This window comes from Nyctereutes procyonoides, unplaced genomic scaffold (assembly GCF_905146905.1).
Source record: "Nyctereutes procyonoides isolate TBG_1078 unplaced genomic scaffold, NYPRO_anot_genome, whole genome shotgun sequence".
NCBI classification, from domain to species: Eukaryota; Metazoa; Chordata; class Mammalia; order Carnivora; family Canidae; genus Nyctereutes; species Nyctereutes procyonoides.
In genome coordinates, this window is record NW_026575140.1 from 77,611,693 (window position 1) to 77,632,448 (window position 20,756).

Sequence of the window (20,756 nt, forward strand, 5' to 3'; positions counted from 1 at the left end):
TCACACAGAGCATTCAGCTCCTACTGAGGGATCTCACGGCCTAATACGTTCCAAGATCACCAAAATCCAGAGTGTGCTTGCTGCCTTTCCCTCTCTTCCCCTTGAACAGAATTATTATTTATTTTATTCTCTCAGCTAATTCCAGTGTTTACGCACCTCCTAGGTGAGGCAAATGCCCTCCGGTAGAGGGGACAACACAAGGGAAAGGGTAAAACTCCGACACTCCCTTCAGTTTAAGGAGAAACTTAGGTTTTAAGAGAAATATTTAGAAGTTGTCTTGTTGAACACCCCTGTCTGAATCCATTCCACATCTTCCCCAATTAAATAACCCCTGATCTCTGAATGCCACCTCCAAAGCTAATGGGGAGTAAGCAAACTGTTCACATACAAAATGCACCAGCAAGACATGGGAAACACAGGAAATGAAAAATGGTACCTTTTGTACAAAGGCAGAACCTAAAATGAATCAGGATTTGTAAAAGTCAGAATTAGTGTAAATTTTAAAAAATATCACCTCTAGTTTGAGTGGCCACTAATTCTGACACATTGCTGGGAAAAAGCACGGGGGAGATTGTTGTGTGATATGCTGCCTTTTGCATGCGTGAGCAAGCTTTCTGGTGCAGATGGGGAGATGTAAGACTAGGGGCCGGAGAAATAAACCAAGGTGAAAACTGTGGATGAGGAAAAATTACTATGGAGCCCTGAGCGGCTGCCAGGTGGCCTGTGTCCGGAATGGTTTGCATGCTGGGATGTAAAAGCCAGTGGAAAGCTGGTGAGGGTGGCAGATGAGAAGATGCACCTGTGATTGAGTAGAGGGGACAGAGGGCATTAAGGAGGCTGAGGGAAAAGACACAAGGTTAGGGATGCGGCGGGGGGTGGGGAGGGAGAAACAGGAGATTGGTAAGTTCCATTAGAAGTTGGAAGAAGTGAAGAGAGAGCCTCCAGGGAGGTCTAAGATACCTGGGCTATTTCCAAGACCATCTCAGGGTCTCAAGAGATGGTAAGAGGTGGGGGTGTGGGTACATGATGGACCCTAGGCACTGAAAGATATGAGTGGAAAGAAGCAGCAAGGAAGCTGGGCCCATCACAGGACTCAGTCTCTCCATTTCTCTGACTAGCTCATTTTTCCTTTTCTTTTTTAAAAAATATTTATATTATTAATTTATTTATTTGAGGGAGAGAAAGAGCGAGTGCAGGGTGGGGAGCAGAGGGAGAGAGAGAATCCTAAGCTCCATGCTGAGCGTGGAGCCCAACCCAGGGATGGAACTCAGGATCCTGAGAACACAACCTGAGTCAAGATCAAGTCAATTAACCAATGAGCCACCCAGCCACCCCTGACTAGCTCATTTTTCAGAGGAGGGCAGCCAAGAGTACCCTCCTGGCTATGGTGGACTGTTAATTCATCAGAAAAATCTGAATCTGTCCAGTGCTGACTGAACACCTCCCATATGCTCAGCTATATCATAGAAATAGAAATTGAAAACATTACTAAAAAATCATGCTGTCAAATACCCCATAGTAATCTGAATTACTATTAGTCACTTAACAGTCATTTGTCCAATAACTACTATGGGCCAAGGGCCATGGTAGGAACTAGGAATGTAGTCGGGACTATGAGGGCCCACCCTCATGGAAGTCACAAATAAAGAGGAGGGAGGAGAGGGCAGACAAGCATAAAAGAAACTGCAGAGAATTCTAGGACGCCGTGGAGAAAAATAACAGACATACAAAATTAAGCTCCTAGTTTTTACCTTCTTAATTTTTTTTTAATTTTTATTTATTTATGATAGTCACAGAGAGAGAGAGAGAGAGAGAGAGAGAGACAGAGACAGAGACAGAGACAGAGACACAGGGAGAGGGAGAAGCAGGCTCCATGCACCGGGAGCCCGATGCGGGATTCGATCCCGCGTCTCCAGGATCGCGTCCTGGGCCAAAGGCAGGCGTCACCTGCTGCGCCACCCAGGGATCCCTAGTTTTTATCTTCTTTTACAGAAAAGAGATGTGAGAAGCCATAGAGAATCAGGAGTAGTCAGTCAGTAGGAAGTAACCCCAGTCAACTTCCCAGGGTCCAGAGGATGGTGGTGGATGCTGGGCCCAGCAGGGGACCACTGGTGGGGAGCAGACTGGGCAAGAAGACCAACTCTAACCCCTCAAGGGAAACAGTGAGGCTCATAATGGAAGAAGCCTCCTACTCAAGATCTTCCCCTCTTGACCCCACTCTCCCTGCCTGGTCTGACCAGTTCAGTTGGTGTGGCCACCGCCCATGGCTAAGTGAAAAAAAATGGTCCCTAAGAGGCCTCTCTGATTTCCCGAATTTTCTGTCCGTCTTGCTTTCCTACTTGGGTTCACAGATGAGCCCGCTCCTCTCATCCACCCTAAACGCCTGTTTCAGGGAAGCATTTGCATTTTCCTTGGCACACATGCAGTTTGCTGAGTTCTTTTAGGCCAGGCCAATTACAACAAGCCCTAAAATTGCTGAGTCGAGTGGTTTCTTCAGGGATCTGCTTACATTCCCTCCCTGGAAAGAGCAGGGGGCCCACTTTGTGGAGTCTCTGCACACAAAAAGGGCACGTTCTACTTTTAAGGTGGAATAGGCATGGGACGCTTTCGCCAAAGAGAGGATGAGGCACAACCAATTTTCACATTGGCTTTATGTTGCTTGATTGGGTTTCATACTATTTAAGATGGACACGATGGCTCAGAGTCAACTCCCTTGAAGAGTGTCTTGAGAAAGGGCTAGGGAAGCTTTTAGTGCAAACCTCACGGGATCTCAAGTTGGCAGAAGAATTTATATGTGTCAATACCCTCTCCAACATTGCAATTACATTTCTGTAAGTTCTGGTTTGGGGAGGAAGACAGAGTCAGTATATAAATGACAAGCTGTGTGTAATCATGGAGAGATGTCTTTGGGCAGAAATAATCCAACTCCATAAGGGGATTCCTCCAAAGTCACTTTTTTTTTCCCGATTTGGAAATTTTCATAGGATGACTTTTCAATAAGTTTAGTTCCCGATTTATTTTGCATTATGCTAATATCAGAATGCATAACATTCCCTAGGTATTCCTAGCTGAGAGGAGGACATTGAGGGATGTCTTAACAGGAGCATGTCAAGCACTGCCACAGCCAGTTTGGAATTTAAAATTGTCCATGAATAATTCACAAAGCATGTAATCCATGTGCAGATCATTGAGAACTGACTGCTTCTGAGAGGTGCCTGCGAGATCAGCCAAACAGCCTTCCAACAACAACAACAACAAAATGATTATAGAAGTGTGTCCTCGATTCTTGGCATCAATTCATGGCTAACCAAGGAAAGAGCACTGTGGATCCATGCTCTGGGTCTGAGGGTATTCTTCAGAATGGAGAAACAGAGCCTCCTGGAACGGAAAAATGTGAACTATTCTCACAGGCCTAGATGACCCGCATGTGCCCAGAGATACCTGGAGCGGGCATCCGGTACCGAATTTTCTTACTTAGAAAGAAACAAAAGGGTTCTGAAGTCAAACCCGTTTTTTAAAGCTAGAAGAGAAAGAAACCAGGGCAAATCTGATTTGCAGTTGGATAAATACATTCTAGGAACCCAAGCTGGCTTCAATGCCCTTATCAAAAAGCCTGGCATTATGGGCAAAAGGGTTAATACTGGCGCCCCCTCCTAGGACTGAGCTTCCCTGGGAGCCCTGGCCCTGTTTCACCCAGAAGCTCTCCAATAATTTCCAGTCTCTCTGGGGACTGGCAATCGAAAGTAACCACATCCCTGTGCTTTGGAGGAAATTTTACAGTCTCAGAGTTTGCCTGACTTAACTACAGAGGTGCTTAGTTTTCCTATATCAATGAATGAATGGTAGATATGAGCATTTTCAACCAACAAAAGAAAGGCCATCTTAGGCTAAAAGCAGCTTTCAATGTGGAAAACCAAATGGGGTGTGAGAAGAGTCAGCTTTCTTGTCTTTAATTAAGAAGACAGCTAGACCTCCAAGAGCTGTTCATCTTCAGGGGATTTCACAGGTCCCTGGCCGGAGACCAACCAGGATCACAGAAAGAGGAACCCCCTGGGCTTTTCCTTTAAAGAAAGAGCTTTAGTCTTCTGGGTTTTGCTTATCCAAAGAATATTCTTTCTTGTCCTGAACTTAGCATAAAAGAATGTGCCGCCAGGTTATCTGAGAGGCCCCAGAGAGATGCCAGTGAGACAAGCCCACTGTTCCCATGCTGCAATCTAATCATGGAGGCCAGGAAGATGCCATGTTCACTACACCTCCCAAGGCCTACTGTCTTCCAATGGCATGACACCAATGAACACAGAACTTATTTGCAAGTCATTACCCATTTTGCTGTCAAAGCCAAGGAACTCTGGTATCAGGGCCCCGGATTTATGAGTCAGGAAATGGTGACAAGAAACGTCTGGGCAGGAAGAATTTAAAACACGACAAGTCACTCAATACTGTTGCTCGTGCGGGACGTTGCCATGGCACTTTCTGTTAAATTTTTCCTTCTCAATTTAATGTGGAATTCTTCCCACTTCTGGATGCGGAAAGCCCCACTAATGAAAAGCAAGCCATCTTTTAGATGTCATCACCATTAAGAGTGGGGGCAGAGCAGTGGCAATGGGACCCATACAATGGCTTCGCCTTTTGTGGAAATGCAAACTTATGTCCAACACCCTGTTTCTGATCTTGACTCACCCTTTGTCAAGGCCATATTCCACCCGTAATAGTAGGGTATGGAGGTAAGTTTGCACAGCTAACAAGCCACTGCTGATCCTTCTTTTTTTTTTTTTTCCAGAAAGAAAAGTGCAGAAAGTCCAATTACCCACTGGGCACTGGACAAGTGCCCAGTGGCTCCCTGGGGACATCTTCTAGTGACTGTGTCATAGCTCATTCTTCCCTCGGCAGAGCCCTCCTTTGTAGCTGCTGAGCTCTGAACACCCTTTCTCCACCTCTTCTTGCATTAATCCCTTTCTTTCATTCCTGCTGCAGTCGTGCTTGGTGCAGTTCTCATGTTTTCCTCTGTTGGGCTTTTGCTGTCTCTTCCCATTGGTTTCCCAGTAATCGTATCTACCCACCGAAATCCATTTTACATGCGACTTTCAGTTTATGCGTGCCCCTGCTCATGTCACTCTTCCATTCAAACACTCCTGGTGAAAGTCTGTTGTCTACTGGTCACAGTCCAAACGTAGTGACTCTGCACTGCCGACTGTTCGAAGTCTGACAAATAAATGGCCAGCTTTGTCCACAAAGATTAAGTTGTCCAGTGACTTGCACGTTACCCAATGAATAAAGGACCAAGACCCGGAAAATTGCTTCCGCTTCACGAAGCCAGAGGTGCACCAGAGGTAGATTGTACTTGTGCTACCCAAACGGGTTTCTCTCCTGTATATGCTCCTTGGCACGATCAAGAAGTCCTTTCTGACATCTTCCCTGAATGATCCCTCAGGCTCTTGAATTTGCTCTCTTTAGCTGTTGTTTTAATAGTGAGTTCCACTCTTAGAAATGAGACCAGTGAAGTCAAGAAGAAACAACTCGCAAGGAAAACACACAGAATGGTGACATATTAAGTGGGGGAGGGTCAGAAGTGAAAGATAAGCAAAAGTGATGTTTGTGACTAGTGTGTGCGACACCCTTCATCTTAGGCACTTAATCATCTACAGACTATGAACTTGATTGTGATGGGTATCCCTCTGCCACACTTATGCTTCAGTTACTCAAAAACATCAGTATTTATCATATGTCACCACCATTGGATTCTAATAATAATCCATGATGATAGCAATGGTCTAATGGAGGAACATCCTCAAGGAAATATATCAGAGCAATGCATAAAGCATCTCTGTAATGTATAGAAAAATGAGTTGGTCATATTACCCACCATTACAACGTTGCCATTTCTGGGGCTGGTACAACAGTGGCTGGCAGTGGACCTTAGCTCTTCATAGTGAGGGGCGGGCCGCACCATATCACACGCAATTCTGAGGATCCCAATTCTAGAGTTCCTTATCACGTGTGGAAGGCCAACATAAAAGGGCCTCCCTTTACATAAGGCCTATGATACCCATTCCCGCCATCCCCAGAAGTTGTATGGGCTACAATCATTATAGCCTAGAAAGGTGAAGAACTAACCTATCTTTAAAAAGAAAGAGAAAACACAAAAAACAAACACAAATTCTGGAGGACAACTTAAAACTTGGCCTGATTATCTCAAGACATTGCACAGTTAGGAAGTTCTTTAGACCTAACCGGCATTTCTCCTGCTGTTTTTGTTGGTCTGTTATATCACTGATTGCTCAGAGCCTCTTTGCAAACAGAGAAATACAGTCCTTCCCTTCCCAATTGGCCATTTGGCTTAGGTAACAGAGCTGTTCTAAAAGCCATGGTTCACATTTCTGTCCCTCCAAAGAGTTGCTGAGCTTGGCTCCATAAAAAGGTGGAGCCCTCCCAAGTTAGACAGCCCTGCCATCCGTGTAAAAGAGGCCAAGTAGGTGAATGTAGATGCTATCACTGCCACCACTTCTACCTCCTGAGAAAAAAAGAAAAACAATATGTGTGTCTATGCTTCAACCTGACCAGACAGCTGCAGAGTCAGACACCTGGAGTTACTTCGTGTCCCCTCATGTAGAGCAGGACACTAGGCCAGAGCAGTGCAGTCCGTAGGTGAGCTGGGGTCACCAGCACCTGACATGAATCCTGTGCTCTGGCTCTCATGCACTGTTTGGCTCACAAAACCATGTTATCTCTTGGAGGGTGAGGATAGTGTCCTTTAGCAAAATTTTCTGTATGTGTCTGTACCCCTAAACTTTTCCTTACATTCATAGTTTCTCCTATCTTATAAAACAAAATGTTATTCTTGATTGGAAAAAAAAAAAAAGCACAAAGGGATGACAGTATAAACACAATGGGACTTCGGAAAGGCCAAGAGGTGGTCTGCATTTTGCCAGAACCAGACTTTGCCTTCCCTTGGGTCCCCCGAATCTGCCAGCACCCTGGAGCCTGGTGATTTCCCAGGTAACCAAGCATGAAGTGGCCTTAGGGACTCCCATATCTAGAAGAGACACCTTGAGGGCCAGAAGGAGGGAGCCAGGGCAGGGCCCACCTAATCTGTTCAGAATTAGGTGGGCCTAGGTATCTCAGATGGTTAAGCTGGTTAAGCATCTGCCCTTGGCTCGGGTCATGATCTCAGGGTCCTGGGATGGATCAAGTCCCACATCAGGCCCCCTGCTCAACAGGGAGCCTGCTTCTCCCTCTCCATCTGCCTCTCCCCCCTGCTCATACTCCCTCACTATCTCTCTCTCAAATGAATAAAGAAAATCTTTTAAGAAAGAAAAAGGAAGGAAGGAAGGAAGGAAGGAAGGAAGGAAGGAAGGAAGGAAGGAGGAAGGGTAAGGGGGAAGTGGGAAGGGAAGGGGAAGGGAAAGGGAAGGAAGGAAGGAAGGAAGGAAGGAAGGAAGGAAGGAAGGAAGGAAGGAAGGAAGGAAGGAAGGAAGGAATTCCAGTGCAAGTTGTTTAACGTCTCCAAGCTTGGTTTCCTCACCTATAAAATGGGGGCAGTAAGATGATGTCTGTCACAGGTTCGCCAGGAAGGTTCGATTCACTGGGGCTAAAACCCTTAGCACAATGCCTGGCACACAGGCAGGGACCACTTGACAGCACCCCTTGGTACTACCACTACCTCAGTCATCTCCAGGCACCACGTAGCAAAGAGAGGGAACAGGAGAGACCGCTCAGAGGAGGTGGCCAAGGCCCCCCATGACCCCCCTGTGCAGGGGTGCAGGTCCTGGGCGCTCCCAGGGCTGGCGCAGCGCGGCCTGAGAGGGGCCTGCCTCCCGAGGATGGGCCCGGCGCCGAGGGGCGCCTGATGCAGGGGAGACATCTCTGTCCAGCATTTCGATCAGGGCTCCGCGGAGCCAGCTCCCGGGGCGCACACAAAGCCCCATTCAGGGAGGCTGCAGCCCTGAAAGCCAGCAGATGAGCCGGCGGGCGGGGGCGGCCCAGCGCCTGGCACCAGCCCCGGGCGCGCGGGCAAGCGGGCGTGGAGGGCTCGGGGCTGCAGCCGTGCGGCCCTTTCTTTTCCCTCGGATTCCTTTCTCTGATGGTGGTCCAGGGCCTGGAGGACACCAGCTGCCAGGGCTGCGATTGAATGACCTCCCTGGAGGAGGCTGGGAACCCCCGCCCCATGATGCCAGCCCAATAAGCAGGGTCTCCGGTGGAAACAGGCCATTACTAACTGGGCTGCCGTTTCAAAAGCACTTCTTTCTGGGAAAAGTGCCTCCCGCAGGTTCCCACCCTGAGGTACTCACTCCCCAAGGCTCCCGAAGTAAGAAACAAGAAGCTAGATTAATACATAGTAGCCGCTCCTTGCTCCCCAGGACCTGGGAGGCGGCTCCATGGTCCTTGGCCTCAGTTTTCCCGCCTGTACAATGGGCTCTGGTAAATAATCGTTCAGCATTTGAAAAGCAGCTGCTGAGAGCGTTTCTAGGGAGCCAGCTGTGTCTTTTCTCTGATCCAGCAGGCAGGCCCCAGCCCTAGCCTTCCTTCATGTGGGCCTGCTGGATCCCATGGCTTTGCAGGCAGCCCCCAAATCCTTTGGATTTGCTGTCTCATGGACACGCCAGCTCTGCATGTGCCCTGAATGTTGGAGCAAAGAGGCTGCTTGCATCATGACCCTTGATGCAGAGGAAAACGAGATCCCCTCCTTACCTTTTCCCTCCTAAATCCATGAAAGGCTATCCCAATAAGGTCACAAGTCAAACACGAAACAGAAAACTGAGCCTCCCTTTGCCACAAGAATTGTAAGGTATTTCCTATGGGACAATAGCATTTCCCAGGGGACTCAACTCAGAGCGACTGAAAGGATTTTCTATGATCTAAAGATGTTTCTAGGGGCATCTGGGTGGCTCAGTGGTTGAGCCTTTGTCTCAGGATGTGATCCCGGGGTCCTGGGATCGAGTCCCATGTCAGGCTCCCCACACAAAGCCTGCTTCTCCATCTGCCTGTGTCTCTGCCTCCCTCTCTCTGTGTCTCTCATGAATCAATATAAATAAAATCTTTAAAAAAAGAGAGAGAGAGAGATCTAGATGAATAAATGCAGCCAGAGCATTCCAGGAAAGTGGGCAGCTAGATTAATTGATATAGAAACATCTTCATTTTTATTTATTTTTTAAAAAAGATTTTATTTATTGATTCATGAGAGACATGGAGAGAGAGGCAGAGACACAGTCAGAGGGAGAAGCAGGCTCCCTGCGGGGAGCCTGATGTGAGACTCAGTCCCAGGACCCCAGGATCACGGCCTGAGACAAAGGCAGACACCCAACCACTGAGCCACCCAGGCGTCCCTAGATCTCTCTCACCCAATGGTAAAACTCATATAAATATTACCTCTTCTAGGAAGCCTTCTCTGACTATGGAGCTTGAATTAGTGCCCCTTCATGATGTGCCCACAACACCCCAGGCACATATCTTTCCTAGCATTGAAGATATGACACCGAAAATATCTATTTGTCTCAGTCTTCTCTGTGGTTAGGCATCGGACTTCATTCATCTTTTTAACTCCAGCTTCCAGTATGGTGTTGGCAAAACTAGCAGTTCAGTAAATGTTTACTAAACTAAATGACTGTGTATCCACCTCTAGACTAGTAGCCGGGATAAAACCTCCTTTGTATTTTTATAAGAGTATGCTATAGGGCAGCCCGGGTGGCTCAGCAGTTTAGCGCTGCCTTCAGCCCAGGGTGTGATCCTGGAGACCCAGGATCGAGCCCCACATCAGGCTCCCTGCATGGAGCCTGCTTCTCCCTCTGCCTGTGTCTCTGCCTCTCTCTCTCTCTCTCTCTCTCTCTCTGTGTGTGTGTGTGTCTCATGAATAAATAAATAAAATCTTAAAAAAATAAGAATATACTATAACCTTTGCTTTCTGGAAGTTCTATCTCAGATCCATCTCAACTGTCTCCTGCACACATACCTTGCTACATTTTCTAACCTCAGGAGACAACAGTTGCTTACATCCTCGTCTTATCAGTGTAATAATAGGAATCACTACTATCACTCATCATTTCTTTCTACCAAGTCAGGTTTATTTTTTCAGGTTTAATCAGAAATGAACCATTAGAGTCTCAGGCCTGACAGGTTTTACTTTCAACAGCTAAATAGAAAAGGACTTTTAGCACTTTTGTGAAGCACCTACTGTGGTGCCACACTCTGTACGGTGGACAGTAAACAAATGCATAAGTCCTGCATCAAGAGATTTTCAACCTAGAATAGGAAATGGGGGGTATCTCTGAGTGGCTCAGCGGTTTAGCGCCTGCCTTCGGCCCAGGTTGTGATCCAGGAGACCCAGGATCGAGTCCTGCATCGGGCTCCCTGCAGGGATCCTGCTTCTCCCTCTGCCTGTGTCTCTGCCTCTCTCTCTCTCTCTCTGTCTCTGTCTCTCTCATGAATAAATTTTTTTTTAAAAAAAAGGAAATGGGGATACTTAATTTTGCTAATAAAAAGCATTACCCTACTCCCTTTGTGGTCGCTTGGTTAGAATCACCAAGTTTTGAGAACATAGAAAAGTCTAGAGTGCTTAAAACACAAAACAAAGTTTCTAATTCCTGAGCAACTTGTGAAAAATCTAGTGGCCCAATCAGGGATCACGTTGGGGACGTGCTGGAGAGCCCATTAAAGGATAATGGGCCATGTGTATGCTGACATTGTGAAAAAAATTCATTTGCATTTTCACTGCTGGGCAGAGGCTGGCCTCCCCTGACCACATATTCAGGAACCTGGCAGAGGCTTCTTCTGGTCACCAGTCCCCAAACTGACAGGCTCCCTCCTTCTGGCCAAGGAGCTCCGGGTCTGTGTGACTTGCGGCAAGTCATCTGGGGACATTTGGGATTCTGATCTAGTGAGCCAGTGGAGGCAGCACAGATACGACCAGGACAGAAAGCTGGCAGTCTCAGTAACATCTGCTTGGTCTGAGATTCTGGCTCCAGCTCCTGCTGGGGGCCTGGGGCTGGAGACCGAGAAGGCTGCGTTTGGAGCTGGTTACAGCAGGTGGCGCAGGAGAGCAGAAACCAGCCCTCAGTGGGGCGGAAAGAAAGCCTGGCATTCCTTGCCCTGAAGAGAGGTCCTAGGGCCAAGAAATGCAAAGGAGACCGGGCTCTCTGCAAGGTGCCCAAAAAGGCCAATTTCCCACATGGCACATACAGCCAGTATGGGCGATTTCTCAGATAGAGAAAAGCCAAGGTAGGTCCTCAGAAGCCTGAGTCCAATCCTTGAATGGCCAGAACTTTGAGGACATGCACAACGAGAAGGAAAGAGAAAAAACAATGAACAGCATGAACTTCAGAGGCAAGATAAACACCCCTAGACTTGAAAGGGTCGCACCACTCAGAACCTAACCTCCCCCACCACCAACAAAACAAAAAGAACAAAAAAATTCTAGCTGCTAAAGCTTTGGAAAATAGCATTTTTTAAAAAAAGATTTTTTTTTTTAATTTGAGAGACAGAATGTGTGTGGGGGGGGTGGGGAGCAGAGGCAGAAATAGAATCTCAAGCAGACTCCATGTTGAGCATGGAGCCAAACTCGGGGCTCAATCCCACAACCCTGAGGTCATAACCTGAGCCCAAGAGTCAGGGGCTTAACCAACTGAGCCACACAGGTGCCCCTGGAAAGCAGCATTTTTATTTTTTTTATTTTTATTTATTTTTATTTTTATTTTTTTTAGGTGAAAGCAGCATTTTTAAACAAAAAGGAAATTCATTTATATCTCAAAGCTACTCGGAGAAGCCACCTTTTTGATGCTCTTATCTCCAGGTAAGCTTGCCTCTGAGTCACACCTCCTTGTGGGAAGACAGCAGCCAAAAAGTTTCCTTTCCACACATACCTGAGCCTCCTCAGCTTCTGTGCCCCAAAGGGCAGAAAGCATGGTCCTACTCATCTGTGTACGCAGCACCCTAAGTTGAAGAACTTTAAGCAGCGAGGATTCTAAGCCCAGGGATAAAGGCATTACACACAAGATACAGGACAACCTCTCCTCTGAAAGCTGACATTCAAAGGCAATCGACTGCTGAGTCGTGCAACAGAGAAATTACTTCATACACGTAAGCAGCATGGGTTGGCTTGAGGGTAATCTTAGAGAATGAACAAATTTGACTTATATTTCCATTTGGTTTACTTTTATGATGTTACTTCTCTCGTGGGGAAACAATCCTAGATAGTTAAGGTCTGGTGTTGTATAAATCCATTCTCTACCTTTACTTAAGTATATATACATATATGCAAATTTTTCATCACTCGAAAAGTTGTTGAAACATCTCCTCCATTCCCAATCTTTGGCAAAAAAAGCAGGGTCTGCTCAGTTCAATTCACTGTTGGATACACAGCTCAACTAGGACACTGGATGATCAGTCTGGGGTCTGTCCCATAACCTACCACCAGCAACTCGATGGGGCCCACATCACAGATGTCTCAACAGCAGAAAGCAGAAGAGCTAGGGGATTTGGTCTCCAATAAAGGGTAAGAAGAGCACAGAGCAAGGAAGGATGAATTGCCCCCACCCCACTGCCCTGGGTGGGACCAGAAGGACTTCCTGGAGGTGAATATTGGTATTGCTTTACCCCTCTATGCCTTTGGACGTGTTTTGTTTTGCCTGGAAAACCCTTCCTCAAGACCCAGCATCCTCTTTCTGTGGGTAATCTTTGGTCTTTAAGAATCAGAACTGATCTCATCCAATGGCCTCCATAACCAGTACTTTGCCCCTGTGAGTCCTTAGAAATTCTATACAAATCTCATCCTAGGTACACAACCTAGAAATAATGTTATCTCTACTCCCCTACCCTACCATGCACCCATCACTCTGTAGACTCCTTTTTCTTCACGTCTTCCCAACTCCGTGAAACTCCCTCTCAGGTAGGGTTGCCAGTTAAAAACCCACTTCAATTACAATTTTAGATCAATGACAAATCATTTCCTTAGGGGAAGTACATCCCCAACATTGCATGGGTTGTATTCTTATTTGTTCAATATGGCAACCTGACTCCACAGACTTCATGCCTTATCCCTGACCCCACCCCCCATCCCTGCCCCAAGTGAGCTATTCAAAGCTGCAGGTGCACTTTCTCAGCCCTAACTTCTCTCCCCAGCCCTCCAAGAAGAAAAGGGGGCACCCCCTTGCCCACACTTCTAGCATGCTGGAAGAGTAATCTAAGGTCAGTTTCAGATCCATGTGGTGCTTTTACTCCCATATTGGGTGTATTATCCAATAAAAACGAAGTGTTTCTGTTCAATATAAAAACACTTGCTCAATTATTTTTAAATCGAGGGTTATCACTTACTTTTCACTTAAATGTGGCTTAATGAATTGTATGAATTGTATGACTATGACACGTTAAAATCTGTTAAATCCATATTTAATTTCAAAATATGGCAGGCTGGAAGCAGTGACATTTACCTTCTCAGCTCCTGTTGGTTCTTTCAACCCCCTCTCTCCTGGAAGAAGCAAGGGAGATCCAGCTGGCAAGGCATGAATCTGCAAAAACACATCTAATCTCATCAGACTGTGTCCATCATTGTGAAACATCCTGAAATTTAACTTGCCCTCATTTCACTATCTTAGCAAATGGAACTTTAAAAATGGAAATACAGCATCTTGAATTCTTCTAGAAATCCTTTCCTCCAAGATTAACTTTCTTCCCACTTATATCCAGTCCAACAAAAATCTGGATAAAAAATTGCAACAGGGATCATTTATGGTTGTGTTGGCCTACCTTTTTCACACCATGGTACACACAGTAAATTATGACAATTGTGTAACTGGGGTAAGTTGCACAGAATTTGGGAGATTCTGTTTAAGACTTAGTGAGACAAATTAATTTTATTTTTTATTAATTATTTTCAGTCATAAAATGTTATGGAAGGTTTTAAATATGGACTTCTTAAAACATCTTTCAGTAAGATACATCATTTTCTGTTTAGGAACAACTAATACCTGACTTTTAAGATGTAAAGATTAAAATCACATAGGATTCCTATGTTGTTAGAGAAAAGATAAAATATTAAGAGCAAATGAAAACAGAGGAAAAAAACTAACCTTTTACACTGCAGGCAAAGCAAAGAACATCACTGATGACAAAGCATAACTAAAACATACTGAACTAATATCAAGACTGGTTGGGGCTTTTTGTTTTGTTTTATTTTGCTTTGTTTTAAGATACCGGTACATTTTAACAGGCAAATCAGGGGTAAGTGTTGCTTGTACCTGCCCCAGAACACTGGTGATGTAAACAGTTTAAAGACTTTCAGCGCCGGCACACCTGCACCCCGATGTTTCTAGCAGCGATGTCCACAATAGCCAAACTGTGGAAGGAGCCTTGGTGTCCATCGAAAGATGAGTGGATAAAGAAGATGTGGTCTATGTATACAATGGAATATTCCTCAGCCATTAGAAACGACAAATACCCGCCATTTGCTTCAATGTGGATGGAACTGGAGGGTATTATGCTGAGTGAAGTAAGTCAATCGGAGAAGGACAAACATTATATGGTCTCATTCATTTGGGGAATATAAAAAATAGTGAAAGGGAATAAAGGGGAAAGGAGAAAAAATGAGTGGGAAATATCAGGGAGGGAGACAGAACACGAGAGACTCCTAACTCTGGGAAACGAACTAGGGGTGGTAGAAGGGGAGGTGGATGGGGGGTGGCGGTGGCTGGGTGATGGGCACTGAGGGGAGCACTTGATGGGATGAGCACTGGGTGTTATTCTATATGTTGGCAAATTGAACACCAATAAAAAATAAATTTATTTTAAAAAGACTTTCAGGCACTCAAAAAGTCATTATAGAAGTCAAGATTATAAGCGAAGTCATACAATGAATGTTCAAATAGAAATGAAAATGCCTAAATGATAGCAAAATCGCTTTTTCCTATTTTACCACTATCAGAAACTCACAACCATCTGTACATCAGGAAACACCTGTAAATTACTCCAGCTACCCCAGGCCTGTCATAGCGCCCCTGAGACGCTCTGCCCTCTGATCCATTTCTAGCCCACTGTTGGTGCAACAAGCACACTCAAAATGAATGGGTATAGAAGAAGAGAAATATTTTTATCTCTTAATTAAACAAATATCCTCCCCAATTATCAAAGACTATGGAACACTGAGGTAGATTTGTCCACAGAAAACTCAGGGACTGCCCTCCTTCCCTTGCCAGCATTGGTGTGAGGAGAGGGCCAGTGCCACCATTCCACCTAAGACCATATCTGGAGCAACTGTGGAGATCAAGCCCTTGGGTGAGTGTCAGAGACAGAGAAAAATGCAAAAACCATGCTCCTCTTGAGGAGCAGCTTGCAGCTTGCAGTTGGAGAGTGGGACCAGAGACATAAGGGAATCTATGGTTTACCCTCATCCATGATGAGGGTTCAATAATCCTTCAGATTCAGTGATTCTTTCCTGCCCACCTTCAACTTATGCTACAATCAGACACGTGATCCTACAGAGCATCTGGTTGCCTTTCTCCTGAATCATTCTCTTTTCTCTAAGAACTTGCCTTAAGTTTGACTCTTGAAAGTGTTTTTCTCCTACTGAAAAGTATGCCACTTTTCCCTTCTCACTTTCAGCCACCGCAGATGGTTTGGGAGCTTGGAAAGAAGGACCCAACACCACCAGTCACCACAGAGTGTCAACATTCCTACATGCCCAGAATGTAAAACCCCAAGGACTGAAAAGCTGGGCTGAAAACAAACCTAACAGTTTTTAGGGGAAAAAAGAAAAAATGTTTTTCTCTATTCATCCAACTTCGTAGGAGGCCTCCGTAGGGTGTCCTCAAGCAGATGACTTTGAAACTGTCAGCCACGTCTGTGCCCTTTAAGAGCCTGTCTCCTTTGGTCTCATCCCTGGAAGGATCACAGTATTGAGCCATGTGGTTTCCTTGATTCTGTCATGGATGGTGCACACCCACCAGGGAGTCCTGTTGGAGCCCCCAACGGCACAAAATTAACTAATGTGCATAAATTAGCACCAAATGTCTACTCTGTGGAAAAATGCCAAAACCATTCTTTCCCACAACAGGTAACTGACCATTTGCCACTTCCCATCAGCCTCTTTATTTAGCAGAGACATGTACCTTGTCTCATCTTGTAGTTTTATAGTTTATCAGTTGATTTCAAAACCATTTCCTCATTTGACCTTTGACGTTTGGGTGGCAGGTGATGCAGAGGTTTTATTTCCATTACATAAATGAAAAAAAAAGCTTAAAGGAGTTAAATGACAAGCCCAAGACACACAGCGAAAAAGTAAAGGGACAGCTGTTGAGGCAACACCTTCTGATTCTGAATCCAGTATTCTTTTCACGACTCCATTCCCAGGCAGCCAGAGACAATACAATGACAGACAAGTCCAAGAGGACTAACGTTGAAGGAGCCACCATGTGCCTTCATGGTTCTCTTGACCTCCAACCCATAATTCACCAGATGTCTCTGATGAAAGTTCCATAAACATCTGAGTCACCTTTGGTGCACGGTTGATTTTAAGATAAACAACACGCATACATGCAAACACAGACACTATTTACATATATATAAAATATATGGCCATCCCAGTATTTAAAATTCCTTAACACATTCCACATGGTGGTTCTGCATGCAATAAGTGCCTATAATGCAGTAGAAGCTCAATATCCATCGGCTGAGTGAATAAATTAAGGCTTATTTCTCTCATCCCTTTTTGTGTCTTCAAACAGGCCTTCTACGCCAGCAAGTTCCACCCCCTTGCTACTCCACCAACCAACACTGAAGTTCTAGAACAGGCTCAGAGCAGGAGCATAGCCCTATACAACTAAATGGATCAGAACCAGACAAAACAGTAGTTGCTGCTTTGCTGAAGCACACTCTACAAATTCTAGCTTCAGAGATGACTGCGGTAAATGTTTTAATACTGTGGGACAGATAATCCTTTGAAATAGATATCCAAATCTCATTTTATAAATGGAGAGGTATAAGCTCAGAGAAATTAAATAATTCACCAAAGATCACAGAGGTGGTAAGAGGCAGAGCCAGAATTTGATCTCGGTTCTGATTGTTCCATTTACCATTGTGCGGCTGGTGTCTGCATGGTAACTGGCCTTCCTGCTACTTCTTGAAGGTGGCAGGTACATCCCCCCTGGAGACCTTTTTACTGGCTGTTTACCCGGCCTGTGAGGCTCTTCCCCAGTTATCTGCTGCACAGTGCTAGCTCCTCACATCTCCTCTGAGGCTCTGCTCATTTTTTTCCTACTCAGTGGGCTTTTCCTTTACCACCTTAAATTGCAACCCATCCTCTCCCCCACCTCCATCACTCTAGATCTCCCTTACCCTACTTTGGTTTTTTTTCCCCCATAGGACATACTTCTTTGTTGCCTATCATAAAATCTAGTTATTTACTATGTGTATAGATATTTTTTCTTTTTTAAGATTTTATTTATTTATTTATGAGAGACACACACAGAGAGAGAGAGAGAGAGGCAGAGACACAGGCAGAGGGAGAAGCAGGCTCCCTGCAGGGAGCCTGATGTGGGACTCAATCCCAGAACCCCAGGATCACCACCTGAGCCAAAGGAAGATGCTCAACCACTGACCCACCCAGGCGCCCCAGATATTTCCTAAGTTGGCCTTGCTATGGTATGGATATTTGTCTTTTTAAGTTCAGTGATGTATCCTGCACACTAAAAACATAACTGGGAATTCAGTAAGTTGAATATAGTATTTGCTTGAATTGAAAAAGTAAATGAATGGTTGACACTCAGTATTTGTCAAATAAATGAAGATTCAAGACTTGTCGGTTTATCCAAGCTACCCTATGAATAGATTCCATTTATTATATGCCTCCTGTAGACTAAGCCAAGAGACATAAGTGATGTTATTGCATTATTACTCAAATCCTCTGAGATAGATAATCAAATCTCCTCTTACAGATGAAGATATACAGGCTCAGAGAAATTAGATAATTAGCCAAAGATCACACCACTGCCCAGTGTCAGAGGCAGGATTTGCACTCTGTTCCATATAACTCCAAAACCTGGAGGGGGAGGTGGGGACAGAGTCCTTCCAACCCACTACACTTTTCAATGTGCTCACACAGGTAAGCCACCCAGAAACATGCAGCTTCTATCAATGAAGTACTATCCCATATGAAATAGGTAAGTCCTAGTCATTCCTTGTTTATATTATTTTCCCATTAGACTCAGGTTAGACTCAAAAGCATTCCATTACCTGAGATGAGGTGGGCTATTCCCTCTCCCATTCTGGAATCAGGAAGCAATGCCTGTTGCTGAACCAAGTCTGGTAATTTGCATTTCTAATCATTCAGGAATTTAATTAGTATCATGGCCTTAATCAGGTGCACTGCAAATACAGCTGATGTCACCAGAGCTTAATTAGTTTGAAGGAGAAAAAAGGTTTTACAATCTGAATATGTCTCCACCGGAATAAAGGTGAAGGGTCTCAGGGGTTTGCAGAAGAGGAAAGAAGCCAACTTAAATCTAGATTCTGTGATTAAACACTTTTATTTTAAAACATTACCTGGGAAAGATTTTTAAAACTATAATATCACTAAAAAAATTTTTTGAAGTTAACAGAATGCCAATTTTAACCATTTGTGTAGGTCTGTTGAGGTATAATTTACACATCACAGCATTCATCCATTATAACTGTACAATTCAATGATTTGTAAATGTACAGAACTGGGCAACTCCAACCCCAATCCAGTCTTAAAACATTCAACTCACTTCCCAAATTTCCTCAAACTTGTCTGTATTCAGTGTCTGCTCCTACCTCCCTCCTCAACCCCAGGCACTGCCAATTTGCCTTTTTCTATCTATAAATTTACCTTTTCTAGATATTTCACATAAGTGAAATCATGCAATATGAATACTTTTGTGTCTGTCTTCTTCCACTTAGCATGCTCCTGAGGTTCATCTGTGTTGTAATATGTACCAATATTCCATTTCTCTGTATTGTTGATCAGTACTTCATTGTACGGATACACCCCATTTTGTCTATCCATTCACCAATTCATGGGCATTTGAGTGGTTTCCATGTTTTGGCTATTCTACATAATGCTATTGTGAATATTCATGCATAAGTCTATAGATAGCCATTTCGCTTAGGGAAATTCCTAGGAGCAAAATTGAATAAAGTCATATACTAAGTTTTCATATAACATGTTAAGAACCTACCACACTGCTTTCCAAAGTGGCTGTTCCATTTTATATTCCCACCTGCAATCCAAGAAAGAAACCACTGGTTTTGAAATTGCCTTAGATGGTAGAATGGCAAGTCTTCAACTTTTTATGTTTGATCTTTGAACCGTCACCTTGAAAAAAAAAAAAACCTGGGAAATACCCAAATCAACTGTAGACAGAGAGAAAGAATGATGGGAAATTAATTGAAATAAATGAGGTTTAGATAAGAGAAGGGATTTATAGCAAGCAAGTATTCTCAGGGATAGTATTTTCAGATTTCATTTGCTAGGAAATTAAATCAACCAATTAAATCAAATAACTCTCCAGAAAGATCAGTTACATTTGCCACAGAGATTGCTCATTTACCCAAATTTACCCTGAGATTTATATAACAAAGACATTGGTTTAATTTCCCTCATCCTCCCTTTTTCATCTCCCTGTCCTGGAGGGAAGGAGCATTTTGTGGGCTTCATCTAGTTTTAGTATTTATTAGTCAAACTGGATTGAGCCCACTCACATATGGAAAACGCCAAGTTGTTTCATTTGTCTCATGATCTTCAAAACTCTTGGTAAGATTTACAACACTAAAAGAAAGATGACACCGCCAACTCTTGGCTGCAAATTTAGTTTGGTAATACACTGAGGCTCCCTGTGGTACAGTTCATGGGTTCATTCATTTACTCTGGAAAACATTAATATGTTTCTTCAAATACCAAGAGTAGGCACATGGGCTAGTGCCTTCAAGGGAGTGACAGATATGTCAACAAATACATCAGTGGAGGGGCACATGGGTGGCTCAATCGGTTGGGTATCTGCCTTAGGCTCAGGTCATGATCCTGGGGTCCTGGGATCGAGCCCCACATTGGGCTCCCTCCTCAGCAGGGAGTCTGCTTCTCCCTCTCCCTCTGTTCTTCCCCCATCACTCCTATTATTTCTCTCTTTCTCTGTCTCTCTCAAATAAGTAAATAAAATATTTTAAAACAAAGACAAACAAATGAACCAAATACTGCCGTAGTGTTACAAGTGCTGTCATCAAAGTAAATACAGATTGAAGGGAGGTAGCAGGTGCCACAAAAATGGGAACATGTTTAGGTAAGCCATCATGGAAGAGGTAATTCTTCAGCTTTTATGTTAAATACCAGTAGATATTTACCAGAGAGCCAGGAGCAGGTCGAGGAGAGGTCATTCTCTCGAGATGCTAGAACATGAGCAGAGGCCTGGAGCTGTGACACAGCCAAGTGTGTTCAGAGAACTGGGAAAGTCATTGGTGTGGCTGCAGGGTGCAAGCAGCCACTGAAAGGGTGTGGCAGGAGACCAGGCTGGTGAGAGCCTTATCTTTAGAAAAGGGACTAAATTATCCTCTAGAAAATATCCTATTTTAGGATGTTATGAAAGATCTGACACTATAAGACCTGAATTTTATTCAGCTTATATTTATTACAATACAGAGGATAACTAGAGGACCAATTAAGAGACCACTGTAGTAGCCAAGCTGAGCATCTGAACTAAGAAAGCAGCAGTAGAAAGAATAAGGAGGCCTAGGATATGAAGTGTGTCAAGAGGGTAGCATCT